We start from the raw sequence: 27,936 nt of genomic DNA, 5'->3' as shown, positions 1-27,936 counted from the left end.
AGCCCTAGACTACGGATTTGTTTCACTTGAGAGAGATGGAAACTTCCACGTTACTAAACTTCCGATGTATTAGAGCCACTCACTTATCTTTTTCCCTTTTACTCACACGGAAGGTGATACGGAAACCTGTCTAGATAAACCTCAAGAAAGGAACTTGAAAAAAGCCAGCCTGCCCTTTCAGAATACAATGCCACTTGGAGCGACGCCTGTGAGCCCTGGGCAGCACACAGACCACTTCGGCTGGGCACGGGGAGGGGCAGCTCCACTCCTGCGCCCGTGTCCCCAGTGTCCTCGTGCCCAGGGACACATAGGCATTCTTCCACACGGAGAAAGGGGCCCATGTACGTCACGCCTCCCTTTGCAGCAGCTCGGGGACAGATCTCATCATCCCTGACCTTTTGTCCCAGGTGACGCGCTCTGTGTGAGCGCAGTGAGCTGAGGCAGCAGGAGGGTCTGGCCCCTTGCCGGGTCCCTCCGCACAGGTGTGCTGGAAGGCCGGGGCGGGAGGGCACGGCACTCCCAGAATCAATGCCGGTGGTGTCCTCGTAACGGGCGCCCTGCCTGGCCCAGGCCTGGTCTGCAGAGAACAACAGGGCCCATTCTACTCCTCAGCCGACTGCTGCAGTCACGCATCGTGGCACCTGGGAATGGCGCCTTTCCCACGGCCCCACAGGAGAAGTGTCCGCTTTCATGCTCTTTGCAGCAGAAAGGAGGGGACGCCGGGGACAGCAGCATTTGTGGTCCTTAGGGGAAAGCCAGAGCCCTGCTCTCACGTCTCGATCAGTTTAGAAAATCCAAAGGCAGTTTGCCATCTGCTGCCGAGAAGCCCCCAATTGTCCCGGGGCTCCCCGGAGGGAGCTGGACTTGGGGGCCAGGAGCTGGCACCTTCGCTTGTGAAGGAATGTGACAGGCAGGGAGGCAGGAGGTGACAGGGCGGGGGCAGCCTGGGTGCGGACACCCTCCTGCCCTGCCCGCCGGGTGGCCTCCTTGGGGCGTTTTCCTCCGTGGGCCTGTCGGTGCCGGTGCAGACGGCTGGCCCATCGTGCTCCGCAGCTTATTTCATAGCTCATTTCAGAGACCAAACAGACGGCTCTCCGGGCGGCTAGAATGACAATTCCACTTGGAGGGACATGCTCAAACCTTTGCCCTAACATTATCAAGCCCTCCTGCTGTGTCTCAGAGATGCCCCTCCCTAAGGCGGGAACCCCACATGGCTGGGGGGCCGTCCTCCTGCTTCCTCGCCCATGCATGGCTTCCAGTGCCTGAGTACAGCAACCCCAGAAACAGTTTGTCGAAGGGACTCCCGAAGGTTCTCAAGTTTCACTTGGAAGTTTGTCACCAAAGGAGGACAACTTTCTCCGTTGGCCATAAAAGCTGTCTGGCAATGGAGTTGGGGTTCGACTTCTCCGGCTGGCAAGACACGGATGGTTGTGGAACAGGTCCCAGCAGTGGCAGGGCTGGGACAAGCACCGTCGGCTAACAACGCGAGCAGTGTCCGCAGGAAGCTGTTGGCCGGAGGCTGGCTGACCGCTGCCCTTGCTGGTCCTGACGGCCTGTCCCCGGGGGCTGCTCCTTAACGGCGGCGCAGAGCCCGCGAGGAGGAAGAACAGACACGCTTCTTGGGAGGCAGCACGCGGGGCCCTCAGCCGTCTTCACAACAAGCTAACGTTTCCCAGGTCAGCTGCTGCTCTGTGCTCCTGTTTGTCACGTCTGCGGGGACGAGGGGAGGCTGAAGCAAAGAGGAAGGAGGGACGCTGCTGCCATCGTGTCTCCGCCTCTCCTGGTGGCCAGCGCACACCAGGCGCCCGGGCTTTGCTGGCCCTTCAGGTGGCCTGGTCACAGCTGCCCCCGCGCTCCAGGGCTTGGCACCTGCAGAGAGAGGAGCAGAGTGTTACCGCAGCCTCCAGAGGGGCCCCCGACTTCTTTTTCTTAAATCTCTTTTTTAGATAATTTTTAAACTTATTTTTCAGTTACAGTTGACATGAAATGTTATTTTGGTTTCAGGTGTACAGCGTAGTGATGAGTCACTTACGTAACTTATGAGGTGATCCCCCCGTAAGTCTGGTCCCCACCTGGCACCACACACGATTGTTCCAGTATCACTGACCACATTCCCGTGACGGTTTTTCTAAGTGGCAGTTTGTCCTTCTTACCCCCTCCCCCGTCTCCCCCAGCCCCGATGCCCCAATGCCCTCCCACCCAGCGCCCCTCAATGTGCCCTCTGCATCCTGCTCAGACCCTGGGAGCAGCAGCACCTGCAAAGCCACGCTCATCCCTGGCACCCCTGCCCCCAGGGCGGTGAGATGTCCTGCTGCTGCACAGGCTGCGACACCAGAACTTTCTTCAGGGGTCACCAGAGGCAGAAGGAGGAGGTAGGGGAGAGGTCAGTCTCGGCCCCGAGGAAGGGGTGAGGCGGGGGGGTTGCAGGGTGGTCTGGACGCGGCCGTTTGGGGACGAGATGGCACAGGGACAGCCATGACTCTCCCGGTCAAACCTGCATTGAGACAAGTCTCATTCCGCCCAAACCCAGACACGGCCAGCTCGGCAACGGGCGGGACAGCGTGCTGACCGAGGGCGAGGGCCCCGCTGAGGTCAGAAGCCCCCGGCCCCCCGGGCCTCACTTTTATCAGCAGAACGGGAACCCTGCACCCTACATTCCCAGGTCTTGTGAGAAGCAGACGAGACGCTTACAGACCACAGACCTGGGCCTGACCCGTGGTCACTGCTCAAGCCGTGGGACACGCCGCCCTGCGGCTGAAGGCGCCTGGGACATGGGACCTGGTGCTTGTTCCCAAAGGTCCCCAGGGAGGCTGCTGGGCAGTGGGCCAGGCTCTGGGCCCAAGGAGTTAGTTCAACATCCTCCTCGCTCCCCGTTTACAGGTGGGCAGACCTGGCCCACAGAGCAGGAGAGCCATGCTCACACGGGTCGGGAGCAGTCATGGGAGTGTGACTCCAAAGGACGGGCCTTGTGTCACCTTCCCTGCCACCTGCTTGCTTGGGAGGGAGTTGGAGAGAGGGGCAGACCGGGCCCATCTGCTCCTGCCCCTGTTTTCAGACGAGGCATCGCTTTAAGCCCGAGTTTGCATAGTAAACACGCCGCAGGTACCCCAGATACATCCAGAGCCTTAAATTATCTTCCCCAAAGGAAACACGTCTGTCGGGAAATTCCCACTGGAGAGCCACCTGCAGAGCCTAAGAAGAGAGAGGCCGCATTCCCACCTGGTGGGAGAAGTTCACGATCACGGACGCCCCCTCCCAAGCACATCCGAGCCGATCCGTCGGGCCCTGCTGTGCGATCCAGTCCAAATCCCCCCTCAACCAGCGAAGCAGCTACTGGGCCGGTGGCTTCAAAGCCTCAGCCACTGCAGCTCTGACGCGTCCACCCCGCACATGCTGTCCAGGCCCTGTGGTGCTGAGGGAGGAGGAAGGGAGACGCAGGCCTAGGAGTCACTGACCACTGCCCTCTGCAACACGCACAGAACTAAGCAACGAGTGTGACCGTCTCGGCAAACCTGGTATTGCCAAGGAGACTCAACTCTTGTTACCCACCCGCTCAGGGCGAGGCGGAGTGTGTCACTGAGCGGCAAGCAAACGCCTGACTTTCTTTAGAGCCGTGCTGGGGACGGTGAAACGTAACTAAAATTAGGTGCAATGAGAAGTTCACTGTGCAGGCACACGGGACACATCTCAGCGGCTCGCCAGGCACCCGTAGCGAGTGGCCACCGTGCTGGCGGCAGAGCTCTACAATATCCCCACCGCGGTGGCCACAGCCGCTGGAGCCTGCAGTCGGCGGGCGCTGCAGAAGGCGACTGTTCAGAGCCATGGTTCTCCCGGGGGCTCCCCGACCCGGAGCACAGCCCCCCCATGACAGAGGCAGCGTCTCAGCCCCACAGCAGACCCCCCGACTTCCTGGGTTGGGAACGTTGTCAGGTGACTATGCTGTGTGCCCAGTGTGAGAACCATGAGTTTGGGTCCATTTGGGTCGAAGGAGACTTGTCAGCCATCAGAGAGGAGTGAGGTAAGTGGCAACCTCATGCACACCAGGCAGAGAACTGGCTGAGAGCGAGGCTGTGTCATAAGACAGGTACATATTTACGTCTCAGCTCTGCCAGGGAAGAGCAGTATACGAACTTGCCATTCGTTGAAGCTAAGCCTCAGTTTCCTCATCTGTAAAATGGCAGAACTATAGCTGCCCGTTGGGCAGGATGAGGCGATGCTTGCAACGTGTGTGGCAGGCAGTGACAGACCCAGTGCCGTAACGCCCCATCAGGGTTAGTTCATCGCCATTTTCTGTCTGGCCACCAGCGCGACTTACTAAATGGGACGGTGAGCTCTTCCTCTGATAAATGGGCAGAACTGCGTCATCGCTGAACAAGAGACGCTTGCTCCGGCGCTTGACATCGGGGACGTCGTGCAGGAACTCACCCCCACAGGGCATATGTTTGTGGAGTGAAGAAAATACACAAATGGGACATAATGGGGCCCACGCTAGGCCCTGGGCAAAGGTTCCCTGGGTCCTGTGAGGTGTGGCAGACGCGGCAACCGCGTCCTGGGCCCGGCAGCTGCCAGCCTTCTCGCTGGAAAGAAGGCAGGAGGGGTAGGGGAACTCCGACCACCTGAGAGGCCCGGGGGGGGGGGGGGCCCCCCTCCCCTGACAAGGGCTTCACCTGTCCCTCCCATTCAAGCACAACAGAGGCCCCAGAAGAGGAGAGGAGGGAGGTGAAAGAGGATGATTTACACTTGCCAGTATTAGGTTACTGCTTCTGGGGGATTCCCGGATGAAAACACACCTGCTGGGCGGGGGGCTGTGAGGGAGAAGGAAACGGCTGTGCAGGGAGCGGCGTCCTTGGCCCTGAGTGCCACGTACTGACGCCTGTGGGACAAGCACAGTTTGCTGCTCCCGTGACTTACAGGTCCCTTCTCTCCCCCGCCCTCCCGGCTGCCACGGCACCCTCCTGGACACTTGCAATTTGCTCTAAGATCCCGTTTCTATCTCCAGGAGGGACTCTCCCTGGCCCTCACGTCTGCATCAGTTGCTGCTCCTTCGACGAATCTCATTCGCCCTTCCCGTTCCTGCGGGCTTCCCATGTTGGGCTGCAGGCCCTTGCGGGCAGGCACTACATAAACGGTGTTTCTCAGCGCAGCAGCCTGGCGCACAGGGGCAGCCCGGCCACCCTGGACCACGAGCGAGCGTGTCTGCAAGTGGTCAGTGCACGAACTAACGACATGGCTATTTACCCACTTGCAAGTCTGGACTCTGCCCAGGGCTCTCGTAAAACACAGTGGGGGAGACTGGAGACATTTAAACAAGCTGATGAGTCTTAAAATTATAACCCTTTTTAAACATCTTTCAAACCTTCCTTATTAAAATTGGTTTCCTCCTCCAGGATCATGCAGGAAGCAGCAAGTCATGTTGCTGATACAGGGGCTTCTCCCCAGGCTCCGCACGTCCAGTAGGTTACACGAGGCTGCAGCAAGGACGGCTGGCCTCTCCCACCAAGCCCAGCGCTCTCTGCAGATGGCCTACTGACGCTAAAAGGTAACCGAGTGTCCCAGGGTCCCCTCCCTGGGTTCCCAGGTGTCAGACGCCTGACACCTCATAGCTCACGTATTCACCTGGGAAGTCCGGCCCTTTGCAGGGCTCTACTCCCCGTCCTGGCACGTCTGTGGTTCTTCCCGGCACGCACGTGCCGCTCGGGTAGGTGGGGACAGGACACCTGACCTGGGTCCCACCCTGGCTTTAGCTAGTGGCGCCTGCTGAAGGCGCAGCCCTGCTGGTTGGCTCTCCTCTCCCAGGTGCAGGGAGAGCCTGTGGGGGAGGGTCCGGGCAGGAGGCTTTTATCGTCCCTCCCTCCCTCCCTCGCACCCTGCCCTGGCCTGCAGGCCCTGTGCCCCCAGGGCAGGCAGCTGAGATCAGAGGTGCCCAGAGCAGCCCCATCGCAGGGTTCGGGGACCTCAAAGGGAGTCTCTCCTGGGCCTGAGTCATAGCCTGGACCCACCCCAAGTCAAACGTGGGCTGCACACCTTGGGGGCTGGTGGTGCGTGCGCTATGCACTGGGTGCTGAGTGACTAACAATAAACGCTTCATCGATGTGCTTTGAGCTGAAAACTCTGGCCTTTGTCCTGCCCCGAAGTTGCCCTATGTGGACCCACGCATTTCTGAGGGCCCTGCCCTGACCCCGCCACCTCTTCAGGGGTTCCTGCCTGGTGGGGTGGGGCGCTCACACCCACACACCTCGCTTTATTTCAAGGAGCAGACAGTCGGTGCTAAGAGTGAGGGTGCCCTGAGCAGGAGGAGGGGCAGAGATGAGCAGGGCGTGGGGTGCAGTTCCTGAAGCACCTTCCCTGTGAAGGTGAGGAGGTGACGTTGTCCTGAAAGCTCGGGGGCCACCGCAGGCTGGGGGAGCCAGGGGAACACGTGCCCTGCGTTTTGTAAAGACGGAGGGCAGAGCGGGGATGGCAGTGCCCCGGAGGCCTCTGCCCAAGTGGATTCATTCAGCCCACTTCCCGAGTGTCCGCTGCATGACGGTTCCAGGCCCTCGGCCACAGCAGCCAGCGATGCAGGGAAGGGCCCTGCCCTGGCTCAGGTCTAGTGCACACGGTGGGAGAGGGGAGACAAAAGAACAAAGAAAGGCCCTGGGGATGCCTGGTGTGAGGAGCTGGGGACGAGATGGAGCAGGCAAGGGGGGAGGAGTGGTTACTTCACAGGGGTCAGGGAAGTTCTCACTGAAAAGCTGACACCTCAGCAGAGGCCTGACAGGACAGAGGACCTCTGCACACGCACCTCTGCACGCACCTCTGCACACACACCTCTGCACGCACCTCTGCACGCACCTCTGCACACACACCTCTGCATGCACCTCTGCACACACACCTCTGCACACCCACCTCTGCACACACACCTCTACACACACACCTCTGCACACACCTCTGCACACCCACCTCTGCTCACACACCTGTGCACACCCACCTCTGCACACACACCTCTGCATGCACCTCTGCACACACACCTCTGCACGCACCTCTGCACACACACCTCTGCATGCACCTCTGCACACACACCTCTGCACACGCACCTCTGCACGCACCTCTGCACACACACCTCTGCACGCACCTCTGCACACACACCTCTGCACACGCACCTCTGCACGCACCTCTGCACGCACCTCTGCACACACACCTCTGCACGCACCTCTGCACACACACCTCTGCAAACGCACCTCTGCACACCCACCTCTGCACACCCACCTGTGCACACCCACCTCTGCACACCCACCTCTGCACACACACCTGTGCACACCCACCTGTGCACACCCACCTCTGCTCACACACCTCTGCACACACACCTCTGCACACACACCTCGGCACACACACCTGTGCACACCCACCTCTGCACACACACCTCTGTTCACACACCTCTGCACACACACCTGTGCACACCCACCTCTACACACACACCTCTGCTCACACACCTCTGCACACACACCTCTGCACACCCACCTCTGCACACACACCTGTGCACACACACCTCTGCACGCACCTCTGCACACCCACCTCTGCACACCCACCTCTGTTCACACACCTCTGCTCACACACCCACACGCTGGAGGACCGGGACGCAGCTCCTGCCCTTTCAGAGGCCCAGGCTGAGAACGGCTTAGCCTGGCAGAGGCCCACCACAGGGGCCCGGGGACTGGGGACTACAGGTGACCTTCAGCCTGAAAAGGAGGACCTGGGGACAAAGGCCTCTGACAGAAAAGGGGCTCCTGCTCCCAGGGCCTGGTAGTCAAGAGAGTCAAGGGCCAGACGCAAATTCAGAGCAGAGGATGGTGAATGTGCGTTTTCTCTTCAGGACTGGTGGGAGGACGTGCTCTGTCAGATGGGGCGAGACGGGGAGAACTGGGGGGACAGGAGGCCTGGACCAGCCGCGGCCCTCGGTGCTGCCGTGGACGCCTGCAGGTGTGGCTGGCCTGCGTCCCCTGCCTGCCTTCAGCACCACCTCTCCCTCAGAACGCCTCACCCAGCCCTGCAGGGCTTCGCGCCTTCTCCACATCATCTCACACCAGTCCTTACACCCCCCATGCTGGCCTCTGTCACTTGCCAGGCTCATTTCTGCCCCAGGACCTTTTCACGTGCTGGTCCTACTGCCTGGAAGACCATCCCGTACTCTATCCATCCTGTTACCAGTGAAAGGACCATTCTTAGAGAGGCTTTTCCTGACACCCCGTTCCCATCCGAGGAAGGTCCTCGCTGTCAAGACCTCCCATAGTGACCTGGAGGCTTTCTTCACTTGCCAGCATTTCCGATCACATATTTCCTTGTGAGTTTGCCTACTGTCCATAGCTTCATGAGAGGAGGGGTCATGCCCATGGGCAGCGCTGCTCAGGGACCAGCTGTGTCAGCGTCTCCTGAGAGCCTGTGAGAAATGAGGCGTTTTGGCCGAGGCCACTGACTGCCAATTCTCAGCGATTCGCGTGCACGTGGATGCTTGAGAATCTCACTTCTGAGAGCCCTCCCTCCGCTCTGAGCCCCCCCCACACCTAACCGCCCCCGCTGCTGAGGAGTCAGACCTGCTGACTTCTGTGCACCTGCCATCTCCCTCTCCTGCAGAGGCCCTGACATCACCCCGGAGGCCCGCCACACGCAGGACAAAGGAGGCAGGCCCTGGGAAGCTCCACAAAGCGTGGGGGGCTTTTGCCAGAGTCCCGAGAAAGGGGTGCAGCCCACAAGGGAGCACACACAGGAGGCCAGTGCGCTGGCACCTGCTGTGTCTGGATGCAGGGCTGGAATGTCAGGAGGCCGAGCCTGGCAGCAGTTCACAGAGCTCAGTCTTCCTCCCAGCTCCTGCTCCCAGGCTCACACAAACCCAGGAAGGGCAGAGGCGGGGATGTTTGCACAGCAGAGCGCGCTCCACCCCACCCTCCGCCTGGCAGGCTGGAGCCGAAAGGGCACACTTCACTTGGGTTTAAGTTTGGGCCAGAGTCATCCTTTGATCTGAGGGGCTTGTCTTTCCCTGGGTTATTTATTTGTGGAAACCACCCTTGCTTCCCACTACTTCAAATACCCCTACAGGAAGTGATGGCAGGCGGAGGCCCCAGCGAGGCCTGTTCACCGCCCGCTGTGCCCCTGGTTCCTGTACCTGCAACATTACCTGTAAGTATTCATGCATGCAGGTGCGATTCGCAGCCTTGGGACAAACGCCCGCAATCTTCGGAAGAAAATGGGCTCTGATACACTAGTGGGGAGGAGTGGCTAGAAATGGGGAGTCCTGGGTTCGAGTCCCCGCTGACCTGGGGCAAGGCTCCCCTGGGCTCGGTTTCCTCTCTGTAAAGGGGGGTCCCAAGGAAACGTGTATTTGGGGGCTGACTCAGTCCTGGGTCCAGCTCAGGGCTGTGACAGAGACGACTCAGGGCAACGGTGCCTGCTTGGGGAAGCTCACCTACTAGCCCTGAGCACTGGGACCCCTGCTTCACCACTAGGGGACCCCAGGCTCCACATAATTGCTCTGCCCCACCCCCACATTGTACTCTGACCGTTTTTCACACACAGCCAAGCTGAGAGAAGTTCAGTGATCGCCAGCACACCGCCAGGCCAGATGCCACCAATACCATTTTGGTGTATTTGCTTTGTCACGTATCTACCCGCCCAACCACCCCTCTCTCCACCCAGAAATCAACCTTGTTTTCTAGCTGTGGTTCAAAGTAAATTACAGGCGCCAGGGCATTTCTCCCTAAGTATTTCAGCATGCCTATGATTACCTAGCGTTCAATACGCATTTCAAAATTTTCTAAATCTTTTGAGGTAAAGTTTACGTGCAATGAAACACACAGACCTTACGTGTCCCTTTGCTGAGCTCTGACCAACGCATGTATCCACGTACCCAAACCCTGGTCAAGGGGCAGGACATGCCATCGCCCGAGAACATTCCCTCTTGCAAGGGGCGACCACGGTTGTGGTTGAAACACACCCAAACCACAGGTTTGTGCTGCCTGTTCTAGAACTTTCTACAATGGAATTATCCAGTTGCAATGCATCCACTTGCATGACCATCCCTCCTACCTAGTACTGCTCTGGGGAACTCCACATGACGCGGGGTTTGGGAGAAGGAAAGAGGGGCAACTCCGTTCCCACGCACAGCTAGACAAGCCGTGTCTGCCGCTGCCCTCCACCTGCCATCGAGATGCTCTGCCACTTCGCAGCTCCCTGAAGTTTTCCAGCTCCCCCATCTGTAAGAGCCTCCCTCGAACGGCCTTCGGAAGGAATAATGAGGTGACACATGCGAAGTGACTGGCAGAGGCCTTGGCACAAACAGTGAATGTTCTAAATTTTACTGTGTATTGGTGAAGGGGGGGCCTGTATTTTTAAAAGATGTGAGTCTGAAGCCCGCATGAGACACAAAGTGGCCTTGCCATTCTGGGAAATTTCCGTCGGTTCTTTCAAAAATAGACACGGCTTCATAATATTTTATGATATTAGCCTGTGGACTTCTTTTTCCTCTTCCTGTTTTTCCCCTTTCCACTTCACTTTTCCAACCAGCTCCCTGCCGTGTCTGAGGCTGAGATTCCTGTCCAGCACACAAGGCCCTGGGTGTCTCCGCAGATGGAGGTGTGGAGACAGGGGGGAGAGAGGAGACGCACACCAAGGACGCAGCAGGCGTCCATAGGAGTCGCTGTTCGTGAGCAGCTGTGTGCTGAAAAGGCGCCGCTCAGGAGCGCGGTGGGGAGAGTCTTGCCCTCGGGAGTCAGGACACTGGGCACACGAGGCAGCCCTGGGCTTCCTGCCCAACAGATGCTCCTGTACATGGGATTCCAGGGGAGTGTCCCCTGGGCCCTCAGCCTGTCTCCAGGGGCTGCAGCCCACGCCTGGGTCACGGCCAGGAGCAGCCGCCAGGCAGTGCGGAGGCCCCGCCTCCGGCTCTGGCCTCCTCTGCTGAGCTGAGCGGTGGCCCGGGACGCCAGCCCACGTTCAGCCCAAGTTGGCTGTGTGGCCTAAGATCTTCCAGAGGCTTCAGTGGAAAAAGTTATTCCTTGCTTTTCGCCATAAAATGGGAGCGAGGTGGCTCAGAGACGAGGGGGCACTGTCGCTCAGGGCAGACCCCGCTGGCGTGCCGAGGTCCACAGGACGGTGCCTGTGGGGGATCCGAACCCAGGACTGTCTGACTCCAGCGTTTCCCTGCCTCTGCCCGCCTGCCAGTTGGCTCCTGATGTCAAATCTGGAGGTGGTATTTCTAGCGCCTTGGAGCAAGGAGGGGCCTTCACAAGCACTGAGCCCTGTGACCTGCCCAAGGTCCCCCCGGGAAGATTCAAAGCTGGTCCCAGTTCAGTCAACATGTGTGTGTCACGTGTTGGGTTGAACAACATGAAATCATTAATATTCAACCATTCTGACCAACAAAAGAGGCGGTTTCCTATGATTCAACCCACTCATTTCTCCAGTCCACTCTGTGTACCTGGCTGGCTATCCTCGCGTCTGGGAGGTGGCGGTGGAGGCACAGAGAGAAGGAAACAATGCCTGACCTTACAGCTTGGATGCTTCACGGGGCAAACTTTCCTAAGTGGTCCACCTCTTACTATGAGATCCACGCCATCTGAATTGGGTCAATTGCCTCCTCAGGGATTCGAAGAGCCCCAGATTCTGAGGCTTTCCAAATCTCTGTCTCGACTCGTGCTCTGGACCCTCTGTGAGCTGCCCTTTCTCAGATGGGTCTCCTGGAGCCACATTGGTTCAATGGCACCTCTAGGCCAAACTGGCTGGAGCAGCGGGTACCACTGACCGAAACTAGGCTGATTATCTTTTTCTGGTCCCTCTTCTTCCTGTGGCCTGGCTTTACACATACATGCCTTTGATTCTAGGAGACACTCCCCGTGTCCTTATAATAAATGCAACCCCGTGCTTTTTTCTGTTTGTATTTTGCTAAATTTAGCTCAGATGGGTTTCTAAGACTTGCCACCAGGAGTCTTAGCTGTCAGCCCATAAAGGAGTGATCTGGCCCTTCTCTCCCGAAGTCTGACACGGCCATTGGAACTTTCAGATACGACACGTTTTTCTGAGTGGATTTCTACCCTACTCTCCTGTATGACTATAGTCCCATCCCTGGCAGCCAGGACTCTGTAAGGACAGAGGACGTGATGCCTCGACTCACTCCATGTCCCAGGGCTGGGCAGGTTCAGCAACACGACGCACAGACAAGCGTGTGGGCCGTGGGGGGCATTTTGCCGCCCGGCTATTTGGGCACCTGTTTGAAGCTACTCTTGTGTGTTTACAATTCAATTCATGTTGGAACAAAGACAAGCCGAAAATCAAATAAACAGCTTGCAGACACTCAGCCGTGCACACACTTTCTTCCTCCTCTTCAGGACTGGCATGAGTTAAGTACCACCTGGTTTGGCTGTTTGCCAGGGCCCTGGCATAAAAGGGTGAGGGGAGGCGGGGAGGACATCCCTCCGTGCGCATTGTGACATGAAAGCAGGCGAGTAAAGCCCTTCTTTGAATGGGGACAAAAGATGTTTTAGAAACATGTTTCAGTGTAAAGGAGGAGATGCAGGGAAACTGTGTGTGCGCTGAGTCAGACACTTCCTGTGCCACAAAAACAAACTGCTTCCTCCACACAAAACGAATCCTGTCACTGCTGTGGTTCGAACTCCTGCCTCTCCAAGTTCCAAAGGTCCATACGGAAAATAGCCACTGATTCCCAAAGGTTTGCATTCTGATTCAAAGGACACATGCCCAGCCTTCCACGTGCCAGGCATCGGGCTGCGTACTTAACTACCTGCCTGACCCCTCACCATGCCCCAGAAGCTGTGATTTGTCCTAATTCCCATAATCGGTAAGTGACAGGTCTGGTCTAGGGTCCGAATTGCTGGGCCTTCAAGCCACTACACTTGCTCGGCTGCTCTGCGACCCTGGAGAATGGACGGTTCCTTTGGAGGACGGTGTGACGCTCACACAGCGATCCCTTCCTGCCCCGAAAACTCGCCCTCCTCCTGCTCACAAACTCATCCCGCTCCACTAACCACACGTGTCTCTCAAATGACGAGGACCCAAGTGTCCTGCCTGGTCTTCCCCTCAGCGCGTGAGGACAGACGCCGGGCCTGGCCCACAGTCTCCTGGGTGCCCGCAGAGCAGGCGACCAGCCTGTGTGTGAGGCATGAGCGCGCGGGAGGGGCCAGGGTGCCTGGGGGCTGGGAGCTGGGACGCCCCTGGCCAATGGTGACGTCTCCCAGCTGGCTGGGGATGCCATGGCAGTGGCCGCTGGGGGCAGGTCCGGAGGTCAGCAGACAGGTGTGGGGAGGGGTGTGACCGCCTCAGGGGATTCACCTCTGGGAGGAGGCAGCGGGCTGGCCCTGCTTCCAGAGACTGGAGACCTGCTCTGGGGCCCGGCCTCCTGCACCCCTTCCTTCCGCCCGGGCACCCCTTCCCCTCACCCTTTGGGCCAGCCACGCTGTCAGAGCATTTGAAGTCCCTCCCCGCCCGGTATACGTGGGGCCCCAAGTCCCGTGCCAGCACTTGGCTGCCAGCCAGGCCCAGCACCTGCTTGGTGAGGTGCCCCACTTTCCCTGCCACCAGCAGCTGCTGACAAGGCCTCTGCTCCCGCAGGCTCCAGGCTGGTCGGGAGGTTCCCCTCCCTGGGGACATCAAGAGGCAGTTCCCTTCCTTTGCTCGACTGAAGTAACTCCATCTCTCCCCAGAAACTGCCGCCGCTGCCTGAGTCCAGGCCAAGGGGAGAAGGCCTGTGGGCTCCGGTCTTGGCACGTGGAGGCCCTGCTTCCCCACCAGCTGTTCCTGAGCCAGCGGGGCTGTCGCTGTGCTACAAGGTGTCGGGCGTGGGGCGAGGCCAGCCCAGCGAGTGGCAGCAGGGGCAGGAGCAGCGGGGGGAGGCCACCCAGGAACCAAGTCTCTCATCAGCCCCTTTCCCAGAACCAGGGAGCGAGCGAGGCTTCCGGCGGGAAACAGCTCGCAGAGGCCGGGATGGGGCGCAGCCACCAGGGCGTCCCAGACCAGGCAGGACCCCGCGGGGCTCCCCTCCTTCTTCCCCTAGACTTGCCGGTACAGAACCCATTTTCTGTTTTATCGGGGCCAGCGCCTTCAAGTTCAGGAGGTCACCCCAGCCAAGCCGCCACGTCCGGGTGGGGGAGAGAGCCCCTCTGTCCCTGCAGTGCTGTCTCAGGAGGGGCACACACTCTGTCTGTGTGGCCCACACGCGTGTCCCCAGCCCTCGCAGCACAGCTGGGGAGTAAGCTGGCTTCTGTTTCCAGTGCAGAGCGGGAGATCCAGCTCACAGACATGCTCACGGCCCCACAGCTGGGAGGACGCCCCAAACCTCACGGGGTCTCACTGCAAAGCCTACCGTCCATTCAGCATCCACCATCCAACACAACAGCCGCGTCTCCATCCTCTTGAAGTTAATAATCTACTTGGGCGGCCAACGTGTATCAAACAGTCACAAAACCCAATGCATTATCCCAAACGATATGATAAGTTATGGAGGGAAAATACGGGGCACTGTGCAAGTAGAACAGAAGGAGACACAGCTTGGGAAGCGGGTGGGCAGGGCGAGGCCCTCGGGATACTGATGCCTGCAGGACAGGTGACCTGCGGGGGGTGGGGGAACTGTCTGGGCTGACTGAGGGCCCAGTGAGTGCCCGTGGACCTGAGGTGATAGGATGAGGGAAAGGCATCCGCTCCACACCAGAAACCCTCTGGGGCTGAGACTGCGCAAGGACTGTTCCCTGGCACCGTTCCCGAGAGTCTGTCCTTCCCTCTTCCACCTGGTCTGGCCCCGGCACACGGTGTGTGGGGGGATTTAGGCTGATGGGGGGGGGGGGAAGACACTGTCCCTCCCCCTGCAGCAGTGGTTTCGGGTGGGGTAGCAGAGGGTGTGCCCGCAGGCTCAGGGTCAGACAGGTCTGCTGGGTGGGTGGGATGGGGTGTGTTGGGGTGCTCACCCACACCCCATGGAGGCAGCAGGAGGCCGTGAAAAGCCTGCTGGGCTCCCCAGCTGTGGGGTCATCTGGACCTCAGCCTCCTCCCTTTCCCGGGTGTAATCCAGCCCCGCCTGGTGACTCCTTCTAGCTCACGACAGGACTTCCTATGTCACTATGGCGTGCCCGCCCCATCCCAGGCCACGGCCGAAGTCGCCAGGGAACGCTTAGAGGCTGAGTGAGTGCTTTCCTAGACCTGCTAAACCACAGCCAGCTCGTGGACAAGTCACCCTCAAAAACCTGTCCTCCCTGGCGGCGCCCAGGAGGAGGAGGCAAGAGGAAGAGACCAGGAAACCCGAGCGGAGAGGGAGGTGACATTTCTTAAGTGTGTTCCTCTTCCGGCATTAGCGTCTCGCTCCAAAAAATAACTGTCAACTCACTGATAAGTACAAACTGTTCTAAGTTTCTCCATATATTAGCTTCTATCATTTCACAAAGCATTCATGTTTGGGGACGCTCTGGACTGGCTGACTTGGACGTTCTTCTGGCACATAAAGAACAAGCCAGAACTGGACGTGGTGTGTGCTGGGGTCCAGGGCTCTGGGCCCTGCCAACCAGAGCCGCTGCGTCAGGGGACCGTCCCTGCTCTCCCCATGGCAGCCCAGCCCAGCTTTGCTCCTGCTCCCCGCCCCACCCCCGCTGTCACCAGCCATCCCTGGGGAGGGGAGGCCCTGGAGGGAGGCAGTGACACAGGAAGTGGGGGCAGCCCCCTGGGCCCTGGCCCCAGCCCACTGTGGAGCAGCTGGTCCGGTTCAGCTGGCTTAGAAGGGCCTCAGCGGAGCCGAGTAACCGGTCCTGTTAGGCCTGCATCATCCCGGGATGGTATGCAGGGTCACACCCCACCACGGAGGCAATAGCCTCCGAAAGGTCCAGAGGGGAAGGAGCGGGCAAAGCCACCACCTGGCTAAGTCTGGAAGAGGGGCCGCAGCTGCTCCCACCCCCTCCTGCCCCTTGGCCCTGGCATGTGGCTTATGTTAATGGCCTTTGCTTCTGGCCCAGCGGCAGGCTCTCTCCCCAGGATACACTGAGCCCTGGGAATGGGCACAGGCGGCTGGGGGGCTCAGGCAGCTGCAGCTCATCCCTGGGAAGGGGGGGGGAGGACACAGGCAGGACGTCCGCCCCCCTGACCAGCTGCTTCTGAGCCGGTGTGCATGCCAGCGAGGCCGGCCGGCTGTGGGGACCCGCCTGAGGGGTCGCTGGTGGGGGGTAAGTGTGTGAGGCTGCCCCACCAAGGGCACGCCCCACGGAAAGTCTGGGGTGATGTGGGGCTGAGGGGAAGCGAGACCAACACTGGTTCTGTCACTCAAGTTACCAGGAAGCCGTGGGCAACGGTTCCTCCCTGCCTCAGTTTCCCCATCTGTAAAGTAAGACATGGTCCCCTATCTTCCCAGGTGCCATGTCTCCATGATCCTAGACTTTTTCCTTAGTGGCGCCTGCTGGGAGCTGGGTGGGAGCGCGTGAGGAAGAGCTCCCACGAGACCTCACCTTCCCACCTGAGTGCTGGCGGCAGCCGCCTGCACCTTTGGTCCAGAACCATCACCCCACACACTCGGCCGCCTCCAAGCAGAGGCAGTATGTGCAGTGTGACACGCCCTGCACAACAGCAGGGATTCCTGACTGGGAAACCGAAGCACCGAAGCCGTGCCGTCCCATAGTACATGCTCAATAAACCGCCGAAGGGACGAGTGAGCCAATGGTTAAAAAGATGGGCTCCCGAGCCAGACTCACTCGACTTGCTAGCTGTGTGTGCTGGACCAGTTAGTCAGCTGACATTTCTGACCCTCACTCTTTTCACCTGCAAAGGGGGTGAAATCAAGGGCCACTGTGAAGATCCAACCAGATACAACATTTAGGACATTTCGTATGTGTCTGGCACATAGTAGGTTCACCGCTGTCACCTACAGGAGAGCTCCACCTCACGTCCCGCCAGCACCTCGAAGGTCACCTTGCATCCTCTCACTTGCATCCCGCTGCTCTCTCTCGTTGGTGGCGTCCACCAGTGGCCACTCAGAAACCGGGGGTTCCTGCTAGCTCACGTCATGGCCTCACCCCAGCATCTCTCCTCCCTCCATCTCTTCTCCAGTCCTGCCTCTGACCCAGCCTCACCCCAGATGTGACGATGTCTGCCCTGCCCCAGGACCCCCTTCCCCCACCTTGCTGCCACCACCTGTCTGCCCGGCTGCAGCCCCACAAGAGCAAGGGTACGTGTGTCTCTGCTCAGTAAATATTTGCTGACCCATGAGTCGGTCCACACAGGAGACCAGAGCAAAGGTCCTGCTGGGTGGAGGGAGGCTAAGGAGGAGAGCGAAGGGCGACTTGTACCCTGTAGTCCTACCTTGTAGTCCACCACGGTTTTGAGAGACGAAGGTAGAAGATGGAATGGAAACACATCTATGAAACGTGCCGATAGCATCCAACTTATTTCTCTTCCAAGACTGTGTTTATAAGTTGGTTGCTGAGAACCTGGCACTGTACCCTCAGTGAGAAATTCAAGTCAAGAAGAGTTGGAGATCAATTACAACTATTGATGAGCTCTTAATATATGCCAGGTGCTGTGCTGGCACTTCCAGGCACCGTCGGATTTCCTCCCCACCAGGAGGAATCACTGCCCCCATTTTACAGATGAAGGAGCAGAGTTGCAGAAAGACTGGATAATGGTCTGAAGGTGCCATAGCTACTGACGGGCAGAGCTGGGAGATGAACTGGGTCTGTCTGGTCCTAAACTTCAGCTTCCCCCCACCCCCAGGCTCTATTGTCTTTAATTCCCACCAATGTGGCCAACTGCTCTGATCGCTCAGGCACCAGCCTCCCAGCCTGGTCACTGGCTCCGGGGGCCACAAGGACCTATGAGGGGGCAAGCTGTGGCCAGAAAAGGCGGGGGGGAAAACAGGCTCCTCATGGGCACACCTCAGGAGCTAAACCAGCAGAGTGAGGCCAGGTCAAGTGCAACCAGAAATGCTGAGAGAGAAACAAGGTCCAAGTGCTGGAAATCACAGGCCTCCTTCCTGCCGCGCGGTCTGTGCCAAGATGGCCGGCGGAGCAGTTCCTGCGCTTTTGGGGGGTGAAGGAAGGCTTCTGCCCTCCTTGCCTGCGGACGGTAGGGCCCACCCTCCTTGCACCTTCTCTCCGCCCCACCGGGTATGGGGATCCTTTGCTTAGGTGGCCCTGAGGCTCTGAAGGCCAGGAGCACAGGGCACTAACTGGCAACCCACGGACCCCGTCTGGCCTGCAGATGTGCGGTTCAGCCTACATAGCATTTTTAACAATTTCAAAAATTGAGAAATTTTACACAAATATCAGGATTTCCAGCTTTGCTGGAAAATGTGAGAATCTGACAACTCAGGTCCAGACTCCCACGTGGCAACGATCAGCTGGACTGACTTGCAACTGCCCCCTTCACTTTGGCCGCAGGCTCCGGCTTTGGAAGGACAGGGTGAGAAGGGAGGGGGCTCTCAAGCCGCCCCTGGCCATGACCCCACGGTCTGGGAGAGCAGCCCAGACGTTCCCAAGAGCCGTGTCTCCCTCCATTTGTGGCTGGAGAGGACAGAGCACTGCTTTGTGAACTAATGGAGCTGAGGCATGGTGGCCACACAGCGGGGAGCCGGACGGCCTCCGAGCCTGCTCCCTTCTTGACCACTGGCCTCCGTCCACTCCAGGAAGCCTGCTGGTATTTCTAAGGTAACATAACCCCTCTGGCTTCCTGGCCCGGACCCCCTAGAGTTCCCTCTCGGGCAGTCATGGCCCCTACACCCCAGGCGGGTCTGTCCAGGGCACCTGGGCAAACACTCGGGCACTGCAGGGCCCAGGATGCCTCCCACGTCTCGGCTGGCACCCCAACAATCCCGGCAGTGTGGCCCCCGAGCACGCCTGTTTACTTCCTCGGGGAGTGCTGCGAGAGCCAGGCCAGCTGAGGGGTGGCCATTTCAGAACCACCAGGCAGCTATATCATTTCAACTTCAAGGAGCTTCCAGAAAGTTCAAACAAATATTTGAAAATGGCTGTCTTGCCACCGTCCTGGAGGCAGTGCCGAGGAGGAGAACGCGGGCAACAGGCTGGCGGGGTCAGGCCCAGGGGCGTCAGGCCAGGCCTGGCCGGCCTGAGACCCTGGGGCTTCCAGCCGCCTGGCTCTGGGCCCCTGCGAACCATCTCCCCGACCCTGCCCTGCCCCCCCTCTGCCTGGCATCCCCGCCCCTGCACTACCCTTCCAATCCCACGCAGCCCTCCAGGCCCGTTGCAGGGGCGCTGACCTTCTCAGAAGCCCCTCTGCACACTGGACCCCTTTCCGTCTTCCACCTACCACCAGAATTGGGTGTTTATGATTTCTCTTCCCTGCTGGCCTGGGGGACCCTTGAGAGGAGGAAATGCCAAAGGACTCCGCCCCCAGTCCTGCCCCACCTGTACCAGCTTTGTGACCTGGGATGGTCACTTCCCCTCTTGTGACAGTGCTGTTTCCTCAGCCATAAATGGGGTCAAAGCCCCTCCCTAGCAGGGTACTGTGAGGGTCAAGGAAGAAGATGCAGGTGACAGGTGACATCGCACCAGCCTGGGACCTACTAGGGCTGCAGCAGTGCTGGACCTACAGGAAGCCCGACCGGACAGGCGCCCAAGTGAGCGAGCCGCCACACAGCCAGCTTAGGCCTCTGTTCCACGGGGCCCCCAGGGACGTGAAAGGAATGCCTTTTCTCCTGAGGCTGCTCGTCCCCTGTCCCCTTCAGTGATGTGGAGCAGCCCCTGCGCCCAGGAGCCTGCCTGGACCTCTCCAGCCACTGCAGGGGCCTCTAGGACAAACGCAGCGCCCCCCTCACCCCCATGGCCGCCCCCCCCCAGCACTGGGCACCTGTGCCTGCCTTCTCGCCGGATGCCACCCTTCTGCTGCCCAGGGACACCAGGAGGCCCGGCCGCTCTCTGTCCCCCAAGGGTGCTGTCCCCCTGCGGCCCGATGTGGGGCAGGGTTGCAAAGAGGCACGGGGAGCCCTCCCTTGGCTTTGCACTTGACTTCCTCAGATGCTCCTGTCCTCTGGCCCGTGCGTCTCCTGGGACAAGCTTCCCTTGTTTGTCTGCTTTGTTCATTTGTAAATCTGGCTCGCAGTGAAGTCCCCCCCACGCACGCACGCACACACACTTAACTTTGCCTCCTGATGGGCCTCCTTTGAACAGAGGGCTCCTGTGCGCTGGTGTGCCCTTCCTGCTGACGAGGAGAAATGGCGTTGGGGCGCCTCGAACCTCAATGAGGGGGGCTGCCGTCCCACCCACTGCCCAGCCGCTGCTTCTCTCCTAGAACCTGAAGGCCTCAACCCTGCCCCAGTGCCACTGCCTCCATCTCCTGCCCTCAGATGCTCAGCGCAGGCCCAGCTCCCCTGCCTGGGCACAGAGCCCCGTGGGTGCCGGGGGCAGGGCGGGGCGGGTGCAGCCTGTGCTCTGCTCCTTCCCAGCCAGTCGCTGAAAGCAAGCTGCCCAACCTGTCTGACCCTGTGCGTTCCTCTGTGACCCGGGAATTCCTGCAAATGGGGCATCCCGAATTTTAGAGCTGGAAGACCACTGGTGACCACTGAATAAAGGGTGTTGGCGCCTGTCCTAAGAGCACAAGGATAGGTCACGCACTCCCCCCCCCCCCAGGGACAGGTGACAACCGTAAACAAATACAGAAGAAAGAGGGCTTCTTAGAGGGCCCAGCCGTGTGCAGGGCGCTCAGTCCAACAGCATGCACCTGGGCGGGCGGGGAGGGGGCGCGGGGGGTGGCCTGGAGCCAAGGGCAGGGCCGGGACAAGCAGAGGGTCCGGGCCAGGAACAGCAGGGGAGAAACCTGGAGGTGCCAGAGCACAGAGCACAGGGGAGGGGGCGGAATGGAAACCAGGACCGGGAGCTCAGTGGGAGAAGGCATTTTCTCACGCTGACCTACCGGTGGAGAGCTCAGACCAGGGCAGGGAGACCGCAGTGTGTAGGGAGACCTCCTGCGTGGGGGTGGGGAGGGGGTGCAGGAGCAGCTCTGCGTCTGCACCATGAGCTCAGCTGGGATGATGCCGCTCCCGCCAGCTGGCATCCCGAATGAAATTAAATGAGCAGTACTAATGTCCCCAAATAAATGCCAGAAGCCTGGCTCATGCGCCCAGAGCCTCTCGGCACCCCCTCCTGTGGAAGGCAGATGGGAAGAAGGCAAACGCTGTCGGGCAGGATCCGGCACAGCGTTCTAGCCCAGCGAGCTGCAGCAGAGTCGCCCCGCGCAGCGAGTGGGCCGCCCCACCTGCGTGTGGGCTGGATGGCCTTGGACCGCACCCCCTTAGTTTCCTGGGCTCAGCCGCCTCTCGGGGTGCTGTGAGGGCTGACACAAGGTGGTCTCCATGCAGTGGTCTGGAGCAGGCTCTCAGAGGGAAACGCTAGCCTCGGTCCAGGACTTGCCAGTTTGAGTGCCTCCTGCAGAGGCGCTGGTTCCAGGCCACACCACTCACTACCCACAGCCCCTCTCCGCTCTGCACGTTCCCTCTGCACACCCAACTGTCTTCTGTCAAGCATGGAGTCTGCGAAGCGACACGCGCCCCCAATCTGCAGTAGCTCGGAGTGTCTGGTTAACGTTCTGCTCTTTCCACGAAGCAAACCCTGCTGGGCACACAGGCTCCCTGAGGAGCCAGGCTGTCGGGAGGGCCTGGCCCCACTGGGAGGGTTAGGCGACCACCTGCTCCTCTGGGCCGGACCCAGCGAGGGCCAGGCACACCCCTTAGACCACACTCAGCTGAGGGCTGCAGACAGAAGGGGCTGCGGGGTCTGTCCCCGAGGAAGGGCCAGCCCTGGGAGATGGGAGCTGCGGGTTGGGAGAAACTGGAAATAACCTTTCTAGAACAGGGCTCAGGGCAGCCAGGGGCCCAGAAATCCTGCCAGGACGTCTCTGCTTAGTCCATTCGAGACTACCTCTTCTTCTGGCTCGTAAACATACCACTTACAACGCCCGACTGCCATGGTCCTGGGAACAGCCCTTTACGAGATAAACAGTAACGGGTAGCAGAGGGCAGCCCTTTGCTGAAAACCATGCTTGTTGGAAAAGGAAAACCTGGGCATGGAAGTTGACACCAGACCAAATACAGGAGAGCGCCCTTTGGATTTGACAGGGCAGGTGGGGAGGGAGGGGCTGACAGAATCTCCAGGAGGGACACGGAAAGAGAAAGGAGCTGGTGCGGCTGGACACGGGGGAAGCAGGCACCACACAACACAGCACGCGGACTCTGATTTTCAAGCTGTTTTTGCCGAAGTATGTGTCATCAAACCCTCCTTCCTCGTGAAACCTTCAGTAAAATTTCTGCCACGCTCACTGATGCTTTTGGTGCAAATGGACAAAAAACAGAGACAGCCTAGACAGACAGCTTGAGGTTGGAAAAAAACAATTTTTTTTTCACTACTACCTCATTTCCGGCAGAGAAAGGCCTTTTTCTGCTCTTCAGAACACTGCCTCCCCTACCCATTACTAACACCAGCCCAGAAAAAGATGCTTTTTCTCGTAAAGAGAGAAGCAGAACTCAAGGTCAAGCAAAGCTCAGCGTGTTTAACTCTTCACTTTGGGAAACAGAAGGCCGTCCCAGCACCATGAGGCCAGGAAAACAGAGCGGCGGTAGAAAGGGTGGAGAAATTTTCCAAGCTCCTTTTGGTTTAAAAAGGAAAATAGAGAAAAGCTTAATACGAAAAGTCACGTGTCCCTTTTCTCAAAGTATATCAAGTTCGAGCCTCTTTTTATGAACAAACCAAGTTACACATGATCTGTTGTGATGTTTCCCAATCAACAAAGGAACTGAACATTTTAAAAGGACACTTAAAAATAAACATGTAGACGTTTCCATTTTCACCTAATTTTATGATTTATTTGCTTCCTTCCTTACTTTTAAACTGCACGGCTGCAGCGGGGGCCGGGCTCTGACCTGTCTAGACTAGCTGTGGCCAGCGGGGAGGCAGAACGGACGAGACTGCAGAAGGGAGACCGTGACGGGCACAGCCACGCCCCCCGGTCCCTGAGGAAGAGGGAACCCAAGGTGTCCACACATCCTGGAAACACAGGGGAACATTTGCGATGTCTTCACGGACGCCTCAAATCTATAACGAACACAATAACATTCTCTGTTTCCAGACTTGGTGGGCACCCTGTCCATTCAGACCCCCCCAAGGACAGGCTGCTGGTTCCACATGTTCTAGACAAGCCGGGCCCTTGTGTGAGCGAGAAAAGCAGGACGGGCTGTCCCTGGAGGGGGCGGGTACTGATGCACGGCCCGGGCCTATCACCCAGGCCCACACTGCACATGTCACAGCTGAGCGGATACTGACGGAGCTCCTGCCCTGTGTGTGTGTGGACGAGGAACTGGCAGGCGGCGAGTCCTCCCCCTTCTCTGCCCAGAAATTCCTCCTGGTTCTCGAGACCACACTGGTGCCACATCTCCACGCAGCCCTCCCTGACTGCCACCCAGCCCGAACTCTAGGTCCAGTGTCACTGGCCCCTTGCCGCATGCAGGGCCTGTCTGCACACGTGTGAGCTCCTGGAGGGCAGGGTGCACGGTGTCTTCTGTATAAGCCAGGAGCCTAGCACGGGCTCGGCAGGTAGGGAGGCGTCAGGATGATGGCGAACGGATGAATGCACGAATGCGTGGGTGTCAACGTGCTCCCATCCCTCACCTACTGCAGGAGGTGGACTGGAGCATAAACAAGCCCTGTACACAGTGACAATACACGGATGGACGCTGTGACAAGAATGCTAGGGGACACAGGACCAGAGCCATTCACCGTGTGCAGGGACGGGGCACTGACGCAGCAGCTGGCCTGGGCCTTGCACTCCCACAGCCCCTGGGACAAAGGGCCTGCCTGGCAGAGGGAAGTGGGAGCAAAGGCAGGTGACTGGGGAACTCAGAGCATCTCCGCGTGGCCACAGGGAAAGACAGAGCCGGGGAAGGGAGGGCGGGAGGCAGAGAGGAGCTGGACGGCTGACCCCACTGAACGCCAGCTAAGAAACATGGTTGCTTTCTCTCTCTCAGCAGTGAGGACTGAAAATAGTTTTTTGTCCAAGAAACTTCATCTGTCAAAATGCAGATAGATCCCTATTTTGAAAAAGAACACCGTTACTACAAGAGGCGCATGTGCACACGGTTTATTTTAAACCCAGGCTTCAGAAGCCTGAAGCAGGGCCTGCCACGGCACTTACAGGCCACGCACATCAAAGGTGGATTACTCCTGGCCGTGACTGCACTGCCCCAAGGTCACAGCCAACCGCACTGCGTATGCCAGGCATCCAGTGTCGCCTCTGCAAACACATTCCTCTCCCTCAGGCCCGAGCAGGTGGTGCTTAAGCAGGGGCCACGTGAATGACAATAGATGGGAAGGAACTTCTGCAACAGGTTCTTTCCATCTCCCTTTCTAAGCCCTCCTTTCCCCTGAGCTCCATTTACAGAGCGAGGCTCTGGGAAGGGGCAGAAGGGATGTGGCACTGCCACCCTGACAGCACCATGACCGGCAGTGACAGCCGGGGCCTCTGAGAGGTGGCCGGCTGGGTGGCACACGCCCCTCCCCACCGTGCTTTCCTGGCAGGCACCGTCTGCTCAAGGACCCCAGGTGCTGCCGGCGGGGACTGGAACTGTCCACGCGTAGTGTCCACAGGCCCCTGGCTCACTGTCTGCACACGGGACCCACTTCAGGGAGGTCGTCCTCCGTAACCACTGCTTGCTACTTGCTTCCAGAAGCGGCACAACTGGCCCAGGCCACAGCTGCTTCCTGTCAGAGATCCTGAGTCGACACCCCACACATCCTGCCCCCCACTAGCCTTCACCCACCTCCTGGGCCCCGCAGAGACTAATAGGATCCATGGTTTTAGAAATGCTGTGGTTGCAGAACCATAAGCTTCACTTGTCACAGCCTCGGGCCCTTCCAGAAAGGCGTCCTTGCAGGGTTTCTGTCCTCTCCCACCCCACAGCTCTCTGGGGGCCTCTCCCCGGGGTTCGTGCTGGAGCTGCATTTTGTAATTCACAACCTTGCCTAAACCCCAACAGCGGCACAGAGGGCTCCTTCCCCGTCAGTGGGACCACACATGCGGACTGCTTCCCTTGCACAGAGCGCCATCGGCCTCCCTAGGCCACCTGCTCTGCACGCCGCCCATTCCTCTGGGTTGAAAGGTGGGGTCTTTGTCCTCTAGACCAGTGACTCCCAAACCTAACAGCACATAATCCCCCTGTGTCCTAAGTGCCTGTCAATGTCCTTCCCCTGGGCATGAGCTTCACGGAGGACCCGTCCTGGGCCTCGCACGTGGTTAGAATACACAACAATGCATAAAACATGCATCAACATGACGCCACATACAAGGCAGATGTAGTGCCCCCATTCTGCAGGTGAGGAAACTGAGCCTCAGAGGACAACAGACGAGCGTAGTCGCACAGCCAGGAGGTGCTGGAACCACAGCTTCATGCAGCTCACCTGCACTCACTTCCTCATTCCTCAGCCCACAGGGTCCTCATCAGACAACAACGCTCAATGATAAGGATGCTTTTGTTTCCAGGCAACGCAGACCACCCAGGAGCTCTCGAGATGGAAGAAATAAACTACAGGGAATCTCCTGGAAAAAAAACTAGACACCCATCTACCCACAAGGCAACTCCACGGGTCCATGGCTGCTCCCACTGCCCTTCAGGCAGGAGGGAAGGGACAGGAGCTGGCCCTAGGGGGCTCCAGGTCCCCAAGACCGGCTCAGCCATGGGCAGAACGGGGAGGCAGAGAAATCCCGGTTCCAGAACCAGGAGGACACCTCAGGGACATCCCACTCCGGCTGTTACTCCCTACTGGGCTCGGTCCAACCCTACAAGAGACAAAGAGCTGTGCGTACAGGCTATTGCAGGAGCCGTGCTCGTAGTTACGCCTGGCGCGTACGATGATTACAATACTTATGGCAGGAAGGTGAAGCACGATTTGTTGCCAGCGGATGAAGACGAAAGAAACTACATTACAAAATGTTAAGTAAACGGCAAATAGGAATGTTGAACAAAGAAAGTTTATAGGCGTGTGTGAAACTGACCAGTCATTAGCCCCGACCAGAAAACCTGGCCCGTGTGGGGCTGTAATACAAAGAGTCTTCTGTGCAGCGCGGCCGGGTCCCCTCAGAACACAACCGCCGGGTCAGAAGTGGCCAGAACCCCGGAGTCTGGTTGCCCAGTGGGAGGATGTGCACAGACACACACACACATGTACCACACACACACACACACACACCACACACACACACACCACACACACACACACAGACACACGGACAGACACACACACACATATATACACACACACAGAGACACAGACACACACGTACACACACACACAGACACACAGACACAGACACACGGACACACACACACAGACACACTTCCCGTCGCCCCTCCCTGCATCCTGACCAATCGCCCCATGTCTCAGGTGTGGGCATGCAGCCTCCGTAATGCTCAGGAGCAAAGCAACGTTTCCTATTTTAACCTGTTTGGCTGTTTCAGTGGGATTTTTATGGAGTTTTTAAGTTCTTTTCAGTCTTTGGGCTGAAAACTGTGAGGCTTTGCTGTGGTCTCTGTCTATAGGCCAATTTCCCGTCTCCCATTGGAACTCCCACGGTGACGGCCTGAGGGGCCGTGTGTGTGTCCCTCTGCCTCTCGCCTCCGCGGCAGTGACCTGGGGCCGGCTTCCCGCGCGTCTCCAGGGCAGGCCCGGCCACCACAGCACAGACAGCGATGCGTCTACCAGACGCACACACAGGCTGGAAGCCGCACAGCGCAGCGCAAAGACCAGGGCCCGCCCTGCTTCTCACTGCGGGGCTTTGGACAAGGCGCACGACCTCCAGGGAGGCGGCGGATTTCTCACCTACAAACTATTCTTCATCGAGCTGTTCAAAGGACTAGATGAGAATGTTCTGTTGGGCGGGAGGTGGAAACTCAGTCATGTGGAAGGAGGTAGGTGCGAAACGAGAAGGGGAAGCAGGGGAGCGACAAGGAATGGAGAGACTGGCCAGCTGGACGGCACCCTGCAGACTGAGCGCCGCACTGCACGGTACTCACAGGGGAACCCCAAAGGCCACAGGCGTCACTACTGCCGGCCACATGGACCTAGGACCGCGGCCTCCGCCCCTAGCCCGGTACATGCACGTCTGCAGTAAGATTGGCTCACGTCTGTGATGTGAGGCATAGTTGAGAAGCCAGGAGGCCACAGCTCAAGGTGAGGCCTTAGTTCTCTGCCAGTCACACCCTGAGCAAGTAGTGAGCTGTGGCATAAAGCAACAGCTCAATTTACACACTGCTAAGCTGGGCATACCCTCACTGTCACCATACAGTGTCCCGTGACACGCAGGCCCCCTGCTCAGCCTCCGGCAAGGCCTGGGTCAGCGGGAAGGCTGCAGGGGCGATGGGGCACAGAGCCACACGCAGAGATGGCCCCAAGGGGACAACACACAGGCCCAGCTGGTAACTCGGCAGCAAAGGAATTTTGTCAAGATGCAAAATTGTAGCACGTGGAGAAGATGCACTGCTGTGCAAAATCCAAGGTGTGCGACGGCAGGAGCACATACAGTTTGAACTGCCCCGCCCGGCCTATGACGGTGCTTGGCTAACAACAGAGGGGGCCGGCGGCTGGAGGACGCTGCTGGGAAAAAGGCAAGTCGTGCAGACTGTGCAGTGTCCCAGTCACGACCGAGGCGGTGGGGGCAGGGCTGTTGAAAGGGTGCATCTGCAGATCCCAGGAGCGGGAGGAAGCCCAGGTGGCAGCCGTCTTTTCCCTCGGAGACGTCTCAGCTGCCTGGAGGTGCAGGCACAAACGGGCCCTCGGGCCGCCCGCAACAGTCAGGCTGTGGGCAGCAGTGCACGATTCCCGGAGGGCTATGTGCAGGCCCTTCAGTGGGGCAGGGGAGCGTCCCTAAAGCCCATCGGGTCATCCGAGTGTCCAGCCACTCCACCTCTGACCTGAGTGACACCTC

At 58.9% G+C, this 27,936-nt stretch overlaps 1 protein-coding gene across 3 annotated transcripts in view; it reads right to left on the bottom strand.

Moving 5' to 3' along the window:
* The window catches only part of CEMIP (cell migration inducing hyaluronidase 1), a 112,439-nt gene that overhangs the window by 54,885 nt on the left and 29,618 nt on the right, over window positions 1-27,936 (bottom strand). Inside the window, exon 4 of one of the 3 annotated variants that reach the window (XM_074317309.1) lies at window positions 396-1,869. The exons of the other annotated variants lie outside the window; for them this stretch is intronic. The gene's annotated coding sequence lies outside the window, so the exon portion shown is untranslated. The remainder of the gene's footprint in view (window positions 1-395; window positions 1,870-27,936) is intronic. 3 annotated transcript variants of the gene reach the window in all.

The sequence above is a fragment of the Rhinolophus sinicus genome, linkage group LG13 (genome assembly GCF_036562045.2).
Source record: "Rhinolophus sinicus isolate RSC01 linkage group LG13, ASM3656204v1, whole genome shotgun sequence".
Lineage (NCBI taxonomy): Eukaryota > Metazoa > Chordata > Mammalia > Chiroptera > Rhinolophidae > Rhinolophus > Rhinolophus sinicus.
The sequence above is the reverse complement of the archived record's forward strand: the minus strand, read 5'-3'. Positions and strand labels throughout refer to the sequence as shown.